This window comes from Oryctolagus cuniculus, chromosome 2 (assembly GCF_964237555.1).
Source record: "Oryctolagus cuniculus chromosome 2, mOryCun1.1, whole genome shotgun sequence".
NCBI lineage: Eukaryota > Metazoa > Chordata > Mammalia > Lagomorpha > Leporidae > Oryctolagus > Oryctolagus cuniculus.
Genome location: NC_091433.1, coordinates 23,156,096 through 23,164,226, shown reverse-complemented (window position 1 = coordinate 23,164,226; position 8,131 = coordinate 23,156,096). Strand labels below are relative to the sequence as shown.

Below are 8,131 nucleotides of genomic sequence, written 5' to 3'. Positions count from 1 at the left end.
GGAGCGGCACACCGCTGGCCGGCTCTCTGGGGGGCTGCACAGGTGTTCCTTCAGATGTTCCCCCTAGATGTTCCTGGTGCGTGCCGTCTCTCTCCTCCTTTATAGTCCTCCTCTGCCAATCCTAACTCAGCTGCCCACACGCCGAGTACGCTGCTCTCCAATCAGGAGCAAGTCCTACAGTTTATTGGCTGAACTGGAGGCAGCTGTGCAGAAGCTGTTTACTTCTCTCCCAGCGCCATATTGTGGGAGAGCAGATGCATAGAATAAGTCTTAATTCCAGTAACTCAGTCCAGTCTGGGCTGCTCCCCACAGATCCCCCTTTCTTTTTATTTTTTGGCGTTGATACGCGCCTGTCTTCGGTGTCCCGCAGCACACACTCTGCTCTACTTGCTAGAGTTGCCACAGGTTCTTACACGTCCTATCAATCAGGCAAACCGAATCCGGGTCCTCTCTTCGCCATGTTGTGAGGAGGTTTTTAGGCGCTGATGCGTGCCTGTGTTCGGTGCCCCGCAGCGCATGCTCTGCTCTGCCTGCAGGGGCTTACAAGCCCTAACAATCAGGCAAACCGAATCCAAGCCTTCTCATTGCCATATTGTGGGGGAGACTTATTAGTGTTGGTTCGTGCCTATCTTCGGTGACCTGCAGCTCATACTCTGGTCGAGCTGCTTGCTGGTGCTTACCGCCTTAATCAGGCAGACCGAATCCAAGCCTTCTAATTGCAGTATTGTGGGGAGGCCTTTCTGATGTTAATTCGTGCCTGTCTTTGGTGACCTGCGGCGCATAAGCTGCTAGCCGCCGCAGGTGCTCATCGCCTCACTAATCGGGCAGACCGAATCCAAGCTTTCTCATTGCCATGTTGAGGGGAGGCCTTTCTATTTCTCTATTTCTCTATCTCCGGGCATTCCTATTTCTCCCATTTTACTTCTATCTTCCAGCATTCCTATTTCTCTCATTTTACTTCTAAACTTCTGTTTCTCTTATCCCTGCGGCCTCCCGGCGCCCGCCCCGAGGCTTGCTTCTCCGCGGCTTTCCGGCTCTGAGCCGCTTCAGCCCGCGCCCCTCTCATCTGTGCGGCTTCGCTTCAGGCGCACACTCCGCGGTCTCCGCGCTAGCCCTTTCGCGTCTGAACCACGGCCTCGCACCAGCCCCGTTCCCTATCTATTCACGCCCCGTGCTCTCTCTGCACGCGGCGACTTCCGCGAGTCACACAGCGTAGCTTGCGTCTCCACCACTAACATTCAATCCAAGTTCCCCGGGCTAGCCTGGCGAATTCAACCCAGCATACGTCTCCGCCCCACGGTTTGGCTTCCCGTCCTTTGCTCCCCGGGCTAATCAGACGGATCCCAATCTGGCTTACGTTTCAGCTTCTGGTTTCAACTTTTTGCCCCCTATTCCCGGGCTAACTTGAGAATCCCAAAGTGGCTTTCGTTTCCGCCTCGGCCTGCCCCCCGCGGCTTCAATTTCCCTAACATTTTTTTTTCTACCCGGTATGTTTCCCCAAGCTTTCCTCCAACAATACTCCTCCCTCATTTCTCCTGGCCTCTCCCCACAGTCCGCATCCGAGTCTGTTTGTTCTAGCTTTCACTTTCGCTTTCGACCTTAGAGATTTCTCCCAGCTTCCCCCCGTAGTCCGTATCTGAGTCTATGCCTAGGCTTTCAATAGCTCCTTCCGGCACCTTTTTCGTCCGGCTTTTCCCTAGGCTGTTTGCTAGTCTCTCTCTCCGATATTTTCCACTTCTTCCCGTTTCTTCCCTCCTAAGTTTCCTAATCCGTCCTAGGTTTCCTAATCCGAGTCACGGCACCATTATGTCGCTCCCCCTCTTCGTGGAGGAACGACACAGGACCCTGCGCTGTTCTTTCGTCTGCTCAGCCCTCCCCGGGTTTGCTGCTGGTTCTTCCCGGGTTGGCTACTGTCCCTTCCACCTCCGTGGAAGGGCAGTTCCCACTGGCCACATTCCCCACTTCCGCAGGGGAGCGGCACACCGCTGGCCGGCTCTCTGGGGGGCTGCACAGGTGTTCCTTCAGATGTTCCCCCTAGATGTTCCTGGTGCGTGCCGTCTCTCTCCTCCTTTATAGTCCTCCTCCGCCAATCCTAACTCAGCTGCCCACACGCCGAGTACGCTGCTCTCCAATCAGGAGCAAGTCCTACAGTTTATTGGCTGAACTGGAGGCAGCTGTGCAGAAGCTGTTTACTTCTCTCCCAGCGCCATATTGTGGGAGAGCAGATGCATAGAATAAGTCTTAATTCCAGTAACTCAGTCCAGTCCGGGCTGCTCCCCACACTAACATCCATGATTTGTAGTTTTATTTCTATATATCTTAAGTTTCACTGTGAAGTGTTATTATTTTGCTGTAAAATTTCAAGTTTTGTTTAAAGATTTTTATTTATTTATTTGACAGGTAGAGTTTGTCGCTCCCCCTCTCGCGGAGGAACGACACTAGACCCTGCGCTGTTCTTTCTGCCCGGCTCTTCCCGGGTTTGCTGCCGGCCCTCACTCGCAGAGGAACGACTCTGTCCCGGGTTAGCTGCCGACCCGTCCACCTCCGTGGAGGAGCGGCACCCCCCGCCGCTTTCCTTGCTTCCGCAGAGGAGCGGCACACCGCTGGCTGGCTCTCTCGGGGGCTGCTCAGATGTTCCTCAGGTGTTCCTTCAGATGTTCCTGGTGCATGTTGTCTATCTCCTCCTTTATAGTCCTCTTCCACCAATCCCAACTCTGCTGCCCACACGCCGAGCACGCTGCTCTCCTCCAAACAGGAGCAGGATCAGCTCCTGCAGCTTTTCAGTCAAATTGGCGAGAGGCAGCTGTGTAGAAGTTTACTCCTCCCCAGCGCCATATTGTGGGAGAGCAGATGCATAGAATAACTCTTAATTCCAGTAACTTAGTCTAGTCTCAGTTGCTCCCCACAGAGTTACAGACAGTAAGAGAGAGAGAGACAGAGAGAAAGGTTTTCCTTCCATTGGTTCACTCTCCAAATGGCCACAACGGCTGGAGCTGCGCCAATGCAAAGCCAGCAGCCGGGGCTTCTTCCTGGTCTCCCGTGCAGGGGCCCAAGCACTTAGGCCATCCTCCACTGCCCTCCCAGTCTACTGCAGAGAGCTGGAGTGGAAGAGGAGCAGCCAGGATTAGAACTGGTGTTGCCGGCACCACAGGTGGAGGATTAACCTAGGTCACCATAGCGCTGGCTCCTCAAGTATTTTTTAATGACAGGTTTTAAAAATATAAATGAAGTATTTTATTCACTATTTTCTTATCTGTTTCTGGTGCTCTTTTTCTTTCTTATATTTAAAATCCCATCACTGATAATTTTTTATTTGTGCAAAAGCTTCCATTCACAGTTTCTGTGTTAGACTTTAATAATGAATTATTTTAGCTTTTATATGTCTGAGAAGGTCATTATTACCTCCTTTGTTTTGAAAAGTACTTTTAGTGTATAAAATTATGTATTGATATTTTCTTTCTGTTCTTTAAATCATCGTTCTATTGTCTTCTAATTCACATTGTTTCTGACAAGAAGTCCATTGTTTATTTCTCTGTACATAGCATACGTCAATGTTTGTGTTTACCCTGTATGTGTGTCTAATATTTTCTTTTTATGTTTTATGAAGTTTTATTGTAATTTCTTTTGCTAAAAACATTTGGAGATTCTTAGATCTTGGTTTTAGAGTTTTCAACAAATTTTTAAAGTTTTCAGTCATTATTTTTCATCTATTATTTTCTATCCCCATTCCCCCTTTAAAAACTCCATTTAAGTATTAAGATTCATTAAGCTGTTTTTCACCTTAATAATTTTTATTGATTTTTAGTTTCTTTTCTCTTTGTGATTCATTTTTGATTTTTTCTATTGATATGTTTTCCAACTTTCCTGTCAATCTCTTACAAGATTTGAAATTTCATAAATCTCAGGTATGATTTTTTTCTCTAGAATTCCAATTGATTTTTTTACTTCTTCCATATCCCTGGCTAACATATTTAAGTTCTCTTCATTCTTTGTAAACATATGAATTATAATATTAACTGTTTGAATATGTGTTTCATCTAATATATATACTATGTTTAATCTCCAAAAGCATTTATAAGCATATACAAGCAATATTTTTTTCACCTAATTCTTTTTTTCTGTCCATTTGCTTAGTAATTACTTTTGGGCTATAACACTAAGTTTTACAATGTTGGGAGTAGGATATTTTTGTATTTCTAAAAATTTCTTGAGCTTTACTCTGTAATACAGCTAATTTCTCTACAAAATATTGATCCTTCATGTCTTGCTTTTTTGGTTTTGTTTTCAAGTTTTAATGACTGGAACTAAAAAAATATCTAAAACTGCAGCTTCTGGAATAATGGTTTCTTCTTGCTGGTCTTGTACCTCTCTTTGAATATGAACTTGGCCTCTCATCAGGTCTTGCATTTAAGAGCAAGTTACCTGCAGACATCTTTGTTGACCAAAGTTTTGTCCAAGAGAATATCCACAGAGTACCTCGTAGGTATGAGGTGACTGCAGTTATATACTTTCACACAAGACTTGATCCTTGATATCTGGGTGATTTTTTTCTTGCACATGCCAGCTGTCACTTCACATGGTAGCAGTCAATCTCAGCCACCTGACCATGGCTATAGAGGCAGACAGATGTGCCATCATTAATGAGCTTCATGATGACGGTTTTGCATCCTAAGTAGCCTCCAACCAGGACCAGCACCACTTTTTCTGGTTCATGAATCTGATCATTTCCGCAGCAACTACTTGGGCCTACAATGAAAAACGACACTTGCTTTTAAACTTTGCCAGGTGTGACCAAGGAAGCCTTTAGTGCCAATGTCACACTGTCCTGTATAAATCCTAACTGCCTGCCCTTGCCTAGATTGCCATCTCTAAATTCTCAGGTTGGACAGAATATCTGGAACCTTCTCTTGTTGGAAAGTCAATCACTTTATTATTTTTTTTTATTTTATTCCTTCCACTTTTATTTCATTCTCACTGTCCTATCTGGTCCACTATCTAGGAATGACTTCCTCATTTTTTTCTGAAGTTTCAGTGTTTTTCAGAAGTAAATGAGAACCCCATTACATAATTTCCCAGAAGCAGAGATCACTTGAGCAAATAATATTGCAGTTCCATATGAAGACCTGGAAGAATTGTTCCATACAGGAAACCAGCCAGTGAAAGAAGTGCAGAGCTGAACGTGGGGCTGATAGTTGAAACAAAGGGCAAATAAAGGGGAAACAAGGGCGTGTGACTGGGACTGTTATGCAGTGGTTGGGAGAGAAGGAGATGAAATGACAACACACTAAGCTGATGTTAAGAAATGTGGGACAATGTACAACTAAAATTAAGCTGTAGCTTTCATTTTAGTAATCTCTCTACTACTCTTTATTGTCCTAAAGAGATGGAATAAATATTTCATGAATTTTCTGGTTTAATATTTTTATTTATTTTATGTGTTTGAAATGCAAGGAGATGGGGAGTTAGAGACAAAGCTCTCATCTGCTGTTTCACTCCCCACAATAGCTGAGACTTGGCCAGGCAAAAGTCCAGAGACCTGAACTCAACCCAGGTCTCCCATGTGGGTGGTAGGGAACCAACCCCTTGAAGCATCACCTGCTGCCTGTCAGGGTGCACATCAGCAGAAGCTAGAATCAGGGGCAGAGACAGAATTCCAACTCAGGCACTCTCATCAGAGAGGTTGGTATTATCTTAACTGCAAGCATAGTCTTAACTGTTGGCCCTGATTTGTTATGTCTAAGATTATGATATATAAGCATAAACTTCAACAATTTACACCCACGCACACACACAACATATAAAGTACAGTTTGGGAAGAAAATTTGCAGTTGATTCTCATATTAGGGACAGAGGTCCTACATGGGGAGCAAGTGCACAGTGACTTTTGTTGTTCCTTTAACAATTAAAACTTATTGATGATGTCAGTGATCATCTGAGGCTCTTGCCATGGGCTGCCAAGGCTATGGAAGCCTTTTGTGACCATAGACTCCATCGGCATTTGGGCAAGACCATAAGCAAAGTGGATGTTCTCTTCTCACTTCAGAGAAGAGTGTCTCCTTCTTTGATGATCCTTTCTTTCTACTGAGGTCTCACAGAGATCCTAGGTGTAGGAATTATTTTTTTGCCACAGAGTCTTGGCTTTCCATGCCAGAAATGCTCTCGTAGGCTTTTCAGCCAGACCAAGAAGGCTTAAACGTTGATAGAATCCAAATTTCTACCAATGGTATAAAATAAATATCTTCATATATTTGCTGTGTGTATAAGAAGCTTCATACGTCATTTTATAAAATTTGATATCAATGAAATGGTAATACCAATTGTTGTGGACTGAGTGGTGTTCCCTCAAATGAATAGGTTAAAGGCTCTACATTCAAAACGACTATATTTGGACACAAGGCATTTAAGAAGGCAATTAGGGTTAAATGTGGTCATATGGGTTTGCCCAAAATTCCGTAAACTCTGTAGTGCTCATGTACTTACAAGGAGAGGGAGAGTTACTGACACTACAAATAGGCATGCACAGAAGAAGGACCATGTGAAGACATAGTAAGACTTCTGTTCTCAAGCTAAAAAGAATGGTCACGGGAGAAGTGAAACATGCCAACATCAGGGGACTTCCAGCCTCCAGAACTGTGAGAAATAAATTCATGTCATTTATAAAATACCCACTATGTGATATATTGTCATAGCATCAGGAATAAACAAGGACATTGGCCAAGCAAAACTTTGTTAAAATGAAAAAATATGAAAATATTGAACTCTTAATGAATAGGAGCAAACAAAAGAAAGGTACACAATGAAAAACAAGAAAGACAGAAACCAACAAGACAATTTTGCTCTGGGTTAATCTGATATGAACACGAATTACCCCTGTCATCAACAGCAACCTCAGGAAATGAGATGAATGTGAGAGTCAAAGCAATGTAAGTGGTACTAGGTACATCTCTGTAGGCCCAATTCCCTCTTATATATATTTAAAAAACAGATGATTCCTGAGCTGTGCATATTTATTAATTCTCTCATTTCAATTCTTATCTCCTATTTATATACAGACAACTTGATCCAAACTTTGGGTTTCTGAGATGAATGATCTATATGCAGCAACTATAACAACTCACATGCTATCCTAAACTCATTACTATGTTATTTTCCTCTTTCATCATACTTCCTTTATTTTTGTTTAAGGAAATTTCCAAGGCCTAAACCTTCTGATTAAGCTCAATATTTCTTGTATTTCAATCTCTGTGACACTTCTGTCCATATTAATGTTTTCCTTCTTTTTTTTTTTTTTTTTTTTTTTTGCCTTCATGGAATTATTTCCAGTTGACATCTCTCCCAGGCTAGGATGCACTTTTTAAAATGTTTTAGATGAATTGGAAATATGAAAAGTGTAAATGAACACAGAATAACAATTTGGAACACTGGAGAAGATAATGAAAGGAGACATTTTAAAATTAAATGCAAACAATGGTTCAGGGAGTACAAACAGAAGCAGGTGGGAAGAGGATGATCTCCAACAACCAGAAGCAGAAGGGGCACTCAGAGGTCAGTGCTCAGAGCGCACAGCCAGGAGAGCAAACATCCCTCTCTGCCCTGGCCAGGGAAGTAAATAGAAAATTCACAAGGGACTTGATCAGTAAGGGAACAGTAAATCAAACTGCTACTTGGAAGCCAAAAAAACCAGACTTTCACCAAAAGAGAGTTTTAAGTTTAAAAATCACATGAAGACAACTGAGGATACATCTATTGAAATTTTCAAGAAATTTATGTTCACATAAAATCTGATTAATTTTTAAAGGCAAGTTCTCTGCCTTTAGAAATAATGGTAGGATTTTGGTTGTTCTTTCTAGATCTGTAACCTGTTGGGTGTGAGTCAACTTCTCTAAACCAGTGTTCCATCAATCAATAATTAGATAACTATCACCAGTCATCACGCTGTGAAACACACACACACACACACACACACACACACACACTGCAGCAAAGTTCAGTGTCCATTCTCAGAGACTGGATTGTTGAGAGTCTGTTTTTTTCTGGTCAGTAAACCCGAAGAATGCATTCTCTGAGCCCAGGTTTGAATTGTTATTTATAAAGAGTGAAAAGTTATAAGTGACCTGTCCTCACAGAAAGA

General features: G+C 43.0%; 1 long non-coding RNA gene across 1 annotated transcript; it reads right to left on the bottom strand.

The window, feature by feature from the left end:
• Positions 1-3,747: 3,747 nt before the first annotated feature.
• Positions 3,748-7,931, bottom strand: LOC100347298 (large ribosomal subunit protein eL27). The gene is made up of 2 exons (XR_011386787.1): positions 7,925-7,931; positions 3,748-4,746 (listed from the first exon to the last, which is right to left on the bottom strand). It is a non-coding gene; the product is annotated as a large ribosomal subunit protein eL27 (long non-coding RNA).
• Between the last annotated feature and the right edge of the window lie 200 nt (positions 7,932-8,131).